We start from the raw sequence: 7,500 nt of genomic DNA on the forward strand, positions 1-7,500 counted from the left end.
TTGGCTTACCGCTGTGCTAAACTCCGCTTGCATGTACGTATATGTCCTCTTTACATTAGGAGGTGTTTGGGAGTTTTACTCACATTTGTCATTATTCGCTTGTTGCTTTTCTATTATCGTCATTTCTTATATGTCGATCGTGGCCAAAATGTACTGTGGAACTCATCCTCACCACAATGGCGCAGTGAGTCGAGAAAGAAAACTGACCAAAACACTGTTCATAGTGACAGCTGTATCTTTAGCGTTTGTGTTACCGTACACTCTTTCTTTTTTCCTCGTATTCTCCAAACGAACTTATTATTCCTTTTCCAGTCAAACAGTTCATTTGCATTTCTTTTCGACGTCTTTAGCTTATGCCAATTCACTAGTCAATCCCATTTTCTATGCCTATAGAATCCCAGAATTTAAAAGAGCTATATCTTCATTTTTGGGCTGTACACCACGAGCTCAGGTTTTTCCTCAAAATGACTCTTAACTTCTATGACTCTTGCTTCCGATCATCTCAATTTGCTTGAGTTGGGTATCAATCTATCAAAGAGTTTGCTCGGTCCGTAACAGTAAAAGATGCTCTTTAGCCGCTCGTACTGCATGCCCGCCCTCTCGCAAATCAGGATGTTATGCGATCGCTTGATATCGATTTTAGGAAACCAGAAAACAACGCACTTTTGTCACAAAAAAATGAGGCAAAAAACTAGTGGCATCCACAAGTTGCCTCGTAATAGCATAAGTTAAAATTAGCAAACTTGGTAGCAAATTGCCAGAAGAAGTATTACTGTTGACATAACAGATGTCAGACAACATTATCTGGCGAGATTTCCTGGTTTTATTCTCACGTATCAGAAATCTTTGCCACCACTCTGTTTTGATTTGCACGAAAAAAGGAAACAAAACTGCACACAAACCTAACCCAAGACACTACGCATGACTTGTTAGCATACGTTGCACGTCAATCCTGAGTCTTTTGTCAGGAACCCTTTCTCCAAACAGGTTCAGAAGAAGTCCCAACGTAAGACATGCAAAAGCTTTTTTCGTTTACGGCATCTACCATCTACCACCATTTCAGTTGTGCCGGTTTGCGCCATTTATAATCTAATGTACTGAAAACAATAACTTCATTCAGATTCGATAAAATGTGAAATTCACTGTTAAAAATCCGCGGAACAACAAGAAAAAAAACTTGAATCATTTGACGGGACGCCACTAAGCTGCGATAGCCATTCCTCAATAGACCATTTTACAGTTCTGTGCCCAGTTACCAGGTCTAAAAGTGAGACTGTGGTTGACCATGTTTTCATACAAACCTCACTTTCAAATCGATGCGGTTTCGATTAACACGCTCATTTGTTTTAGTGTGGACAGAAGGATTAAATTCATCTAATTGTATGCGTTTTCAAACGAAAACGCATTAGCGTGGACAGAGCCTCGACACTGGCGCTACCGGTGCACCACCTCCGTCCCGCAAACAACTAAACTGGATTCCAGTCCCCCAACATATGAAATCAGAAAATATCTTGTAATCTGTCACAAGGCTTCACACGTTGCATACCATGCAATAGAGTGATGAAGCAGCCATTCCAAAAGTAAGAGATAGCTTTCATTTGCCTTTGCCGCAAGTCTGTTTCTCACAAAGGAGTCGAAGCGTGACTAAATTATCTCCTCACCACAAGGAAAATCGCGAACGGACGATTTCATTTGAAAACATTGCACAAGCGTGCAAAAAGTTTTTCGGGAAGGATTGAAAGACTCAGTCCACAACCAGCAAGTGCAGTTGAAACCGATTAAAGATAAACATTAGTGATTCTTAAAGTATTTACAAGGTGTTCTGGGATATTTTTGCCTTATTTTTCAATGCTTTCGACTGCTTCTTTCATAAAGAGCAAAACAAAAACTCGTTTTCTTGCAAAAATTCGAGACCAGTTACTTTACTAAATTGTGACTACAAAATCGGATCAAAAGCCATAGAAAATCAAATGAAACGGGTAATCCATAACATCATTAAAGAGACTTTTTGAAAGAACATTCAATAGCACAAAAAAAAAATATTGATTAAAGGTATGATTTTGGAGACAGAGAATTGGACTGTTTACACACTCTAAGGTATCATCTCCGGAAGCATCAGACCGTTGTAAAGGAAACCACCTTTATTAGCCATAAAGAAAAGGCTCTCCGTTACCTACCTCTCTTCTTCTTCTTCTTCTTCTTCTTCTTCTTCTTCTTCTTCTTCTTCCTTTTCTCTTCGACACTGCTGATTTCACAGGGCATGGATGTTCATCCCAACCCTCGCCCTACCGCAATCCATATCGTGAGGAATTGATGTACGCCATATCTACGCAACCTCTTCAACACAGCCAAACGTTTGCGATTGAAAGTTACTCGTTACGAACATCACATTTCAAATTACAACAGTTAAGTCCCCTACTAGGTTTAAGTACCAACCCAACCCTCTCCAAAAATATTAACTTAATAATGTAAATAGGCTAAATAGGCTGCTTAACAAGTGCACACAGCAAATGTATTTACGTATACCCGGCGACAGTTAGGACAAATTCTATGCTGTTAAAATAGAAGTCCCAAAAAGTTGATGTACGATTATTATTAATCTTTAAATTCAGCCCTGAGCATGCTTGACGCGTCTGAGTCGTAACAAACGAAAAATAGTAAATTAAATGAACGAGTTAGATTAATATGTCCATGAAGACAATAAAAAAAAGAAAACTAAGTCAAGATATCCAAGCCAGTAATTAAGCGGCAATAACTTCAGTTTGATTAAGCGATCCTTATAGGAAAAGTTACTACTATTTCTTAGTATAAAGCGTGTAGCTCTTAGTTACACTTTTTCAACTAGGAATAAATTGCTTATAACAGACTGAGGTGCTCATAACTGAGAGCAATAGCAAAAGTGCGAAAGCACTAATGAACAGTAGAGACGCAACAGCAACAGTATTTTCTTTTCCTTTTACTGGCTTGTTCCTGGATAACATACTCTCTTTTTCCGTCATACAGTTATCCCTTTTTTTTCCTCAAAATAATAATTTGCGTCTTTCTGTAGGTACCAGATAGCATTTTATTTTTGGTCACTTGGGATTAGTCTTCATTTGGAGTGGCTTTCTGTTCTGTCTTAAGTAATTCAGTTCTGCTTCGGTACCTGCAGATGGAACCAAATAATTTGAAATCGAAAAGGAAACTGCACAATTATAACTCCAACTCATTGTGTTTTCAATTAAGTTTTGTTGAAGACAATTGATTTGGTGCCCATTTTTCCACATACATTATTGTGAACTAAGTCAAGTTTCCCTTCACTACGTCTGCTACTCTGTGGAAGCTTACTACAGTAACGCATGATTCACAGAGATCTGATTCCTTTGATGAATTATAATCAAAGCCATCAACCATATCGTGTCTGACCAGTTCCTCTAGGTTGCATGCATGAAGATGACCATATCGACGATGCCAAATTCTTCCTTTGGTCTCTTGAGAAGACATCTCAGCTGCAACATTCATCTTTTGGCGATCCTCTCGACAGTTTAGGTAGTACAGGCTGCCTACCCTCGTCGCAGTAGTTGCAATAAACTTCCGGTTCTCATCCATAATTTCACATCCGGCCTCGCTGAATTCAATAGTTTTGCCAGACTTTGTAGCTTTCGATACACTAAGCAGGTTGTAAGATAAATTTGGAAGATATACCACTAGCCAGGGCCGTAGCCAGTATGTGGCAAACCGAAGCACTTGCCTCAGACATTTTTTCGTGATTTTTTTAAAATAAAGCGTGATTCCAGCGTTGTCTTCAAAATGTACTCATCATAAACACCTAAAATACCTACGAAGAGAATTTAGCCATGCACATTGTCTCATCATAATTTTCTGGCTACGGCCCTGCTAACCTTTTCGCGCGGATTACATTTGGCGCAGTATTAAATTTCGCGCACTTAGGCGTCCGCGAATTCGAGTACTTAGCGAATTTTGATACGAGTAAGATATTTCGCAGCTTCTTCCTCAGCGGGAGCATCCTCGTTTCCGCTCTCAATAGGCGAGTTCATGATCTGAGTGCATCATGGGTAATCAGGGCAAGACGGAGAGAAATTCAAAGGTTTGTAAGGAAGTTCATAACGATGAAAAGTGTTCATGACATGCAATTTTTGGGTTTTTTTTATTTTCCAAAACAGAAGATATGCGCTCAAAGGTGCGGCAGAATAAATTTGGAGAGAATGGCTATTGTAGAAATTATTTTAATAACAAGAGTTTCTGCCATACATTTCCTTTATTTCCTAAGGCACAAAATATTAATTACAGAGAATGTATGGAAACAAAAAAGGGAGTATTTAGGAATTCCAAAGAACGGATACCAAGTCCAGTTCATCTCAGTTGTGAACATGAACTTATTTGTTTGGTTTACGATGGAAAAAGTCTATAAACTAGAGACATGTACAGTATATTTGCTTTGAATTTCCATACAAACCTTTGAATTTCCCGTCATGTTGACCTGATTACCCATGATGCAATCAAGAGCGTGAACTCGTCTCATATTATGTGCACTTTGGGTTCAGTATTTAAACGGTTAAAAGGAAACCCAGCCCTTACCTTGATTTATAGTAGCACTGGATCTGTAACGGTGCAAACAATTAGCAAAGGGGAAACTTGCAGGCAAAATGTCACGAAACAAGTGAACTGAACCAAGTGGGATTAATGAGAAGTGAAAGCAGCACTGGAGCAGAAAGCTCGCTGTGTCCTTTTACGTGAAACTTACAGCTGAATAAATGCATTAATATTTGGGCAACCTTCGTGTCAATAGCTTACCAATATAAAGATTGATCTGGCCTGATCAGACAAAGGAAAAATAAGCAGTAACGATGGACTATCACTGAGTTCCGTTTATGCATCAATCAATTCCAGCGGTGCCCATCCCCCCCCCCCCGGGCAACCGCGGGGCATTTGCTCAAGTTGTCAGTCCCGGGGGTGGAGCATTCGCAATTTTATCGCGGCCCAGGGGCTGGGCATTAGCCTACCACGGGGCGACCCCCGGGCATTTGACTCACGTGTTTTCGAATTAACATGGAAGAGTTTAACGGAAAATACGAGGCCTTCGTTAAAGACTGGCTTGTCCGTCACTGACTCGAAAAACTTGTGGATGCTTTTAAAGTTTTTTTTCTCAATTTTAGGTATTTCTTCATTTATACTTGTAAGCATATGAATATATAAAAGCGACAAGGTGAACTAATATCACAAAACAATCACTGACGTGAAGAATGCGTAAACACGACTACTTCGCATTTCGCATTCAAAACTAGCCTGGCAATTTTTAAATTCATGAAAGTGGAGTTAAAATACAGACGGTTTGCGAATTCAAATGATGCGATCTTCAAGACAAATCTTGCGAGCTTAAAATGCGATTCATCATCATTTAAAATGTCTTGATTCTTCACAGCGACAAGGTGAACTATATTTGGTTTATCAAAAAATGATCACGGACGTGAATACGGCTGTTTCGATCCCGGGGGCGGGGCATTTGCCCTCTTTCTTCGTCCCAACCCCGGGGCATTTAGACAGCTTATGTATCCCCACCCTGGGGAATTTACCCATTAAAAAAAATGCTAATGCCCCGGGGTTAGCCCGGGGAGGGGGGGGGGGATGGGCACCGCTGGAATTGACTGATGCATTATTTAAACACTATCTGTGTTGAAAAACCACATTCTTTTTTGCATTGTTTGTGAAGATAGGTACCTACGATGTATATTTAATGCGACAATGATTCGAGCAATGAGAAAGTACAATAAAACTTACTTAATTAAAGCAAAGTCACGGTAGTGTTGGAACACTAAACTCTGAACCAGAGCTGAACCAGACTTCCACACGGCCACATAGTCAGTGGAACTTCCAGTCACTTAAGATGTTTATTCGCCAAAATGCTGTTAAAACGTTAATGTACTTAAAATTTTATGAATATAGTCCGCTCTTTATTTACAACAAAATATATATTTTTTTGCATGTGTCTTATTGAAACATGTAATCGTGACTTTTCAGAAAGAAAGCTTAGACTATTACGTCATCAGAGTGATGGTGCAATCGGAGATTTGACAACGGCTCTAGTAAGTAATGGTGCAATAACTCTGTGTGCAGCCGTTGTTGTCAGTTTGTTGTGCTTCAGATTGATCAAGTGATTTTGGTTCTATAGTCACCAGTGAATCAACAAGGACTGCTTTGGAATGTGTACTACGTTGCGACTATAGTGGTGAGAAAACAGATAAAATTTAGTTGTTGGTGAGCAGTCCCAAATTTCTATTCGGTCATATAGTCAGTGGCACTTCAAATCACGCAACTTATGATGTTTACAGGTATTCGCCAAAAGCTGTTAAAACCTTAATGTACTTAAAATTTTATGGATATTCCACTCTTTATTTAATACAAAATATATTGCCTTTTTGTGTTATTTAAGCGGTTGATTCGAAGCGAGTATTGAATACATAAAAGGTCATTATGTCATCCATGGAATGTGTCGACGTTTCAACTTTCATTGGTAGGGAAATAACCACCGTACTAAACATAGCCGTGGATAACGTAATTTTTAAATTAAGTGACGCGTGTGACTACTTTGCTAGGCCTTTACTCGTGTAAAAAACCAATAAAATTTAATCGCGACTTTTAGGAAAGAAAGCTGTAAGTTGTTGAAAGTGTTATTATCGTATCGTTCATACCCATAGATATCCTGATGACAGTTCCAGATTAATTAAGACCATTAATTAAGTCATCGGAGATTCCTCGGAGATTTCACCTCGGCTATAAGTGATATTGCAATAAGTTCGTGTGCAGTCGTTGTTGTCAGTTGTTGTGCTACAGATTGATCAGGTGATTTTGTGTCTATAGTCGTAGTGAATCAACAAAGACTGCTTTGGAAGGTGTACTACGTTGCGACTATAGTGGTAAGAAAACAGATAAATTTTCAAAGCGCGGTTTTCAGATCTGAAAGATCTTCTTGTTGAAATATGTAATCGTGACTTTTAAGAAAGAAAGCTAAGACTATTACGTCATCGGAGATTTCACGACGGCTACGACTGATGGTGCAATCGGAGATTTGACAACGGCTATAAGTAATGGTGCAATAACTTTGTGTGCAGTCGTTGTTGTCAGTTTGTTGTGCTACAGATTGATAAAGTGATTTTGGTTCTATAGTCATCAGTGAATCAACAAGGACTGCTTTGGAATGTGTACTACGTTGCGACTATAGTGGTTAGAAAACAGATAAATTTTCAAAGTGCGGTTTTAATTTCTGAAAGATCTTCTTGTTATTTTTAGAAAAGATCGTGTTATTTGAGGAACTATGATGTCAGTTGATAAGTGGCAGTTGTACCAAAATACATGTCTTCCCATTTTTCATTTCTCAGCGTTTTGAGTAAAATTAAAGCATTGAAATTGCCAGCTCTTTTTTGTGGAGTCTCAAGATTTTCAGCATGTTATGGGCCCATGTGAACAAGCGTGAAGAATGTTAAGATATGATAATGTATGCTG

General features: G+C 38.9%; 2 protein-coding genes across 3 annotated transcripts in view; one reads left to right on the forward strand and one right to left on the reverse strand.

Annotated features, from left to right (window-relative positions):
* LOC138021412 (cytochrome c oxidase assembly protein COX18, mitochondrial-like) overlaps positions 1–7,500 on the reverse strand; it is a 401,574-nt gene that overhangs the window by 130,456 nt on the left and 263,618 nt on the right. The gene's annotated exons all lie outside the window — the stretch shown is intronic.
* Positions 1–7,500, forward strand: part of LOC138019547 (adenosine receptor A3-like) — a 19,655-nt gene that overhangs the window by 49 nt on the left and 12,106 nt on the right. Inside the window, exon 1 of the mRNA XM_068866386.1 lies at positions 1–33. This exon is cut by the window's left edge and continues 49 nt beyond it. The gene's annotated coding sequence lies outside the window, so the exon portion shown is untranslated. The remainder of the gene's footprint in view (positions 34–7,500) is intronic.

The sequence above is a fragment of the Montipora capricornis genome, chromosome 10 (assembly GCF_036669925.1).
Source record: "Montipora capricornis isolate CH-2021 chromosome 10, ASM3666992v2, whole genome shotgun sequence".
Taxonomy (NCBI): Eukaryota; Metazoa; Cnidaria; class Anthozoa; order Scleractinia; family Acroporidae; genus Montipora; species Montipora capricornis.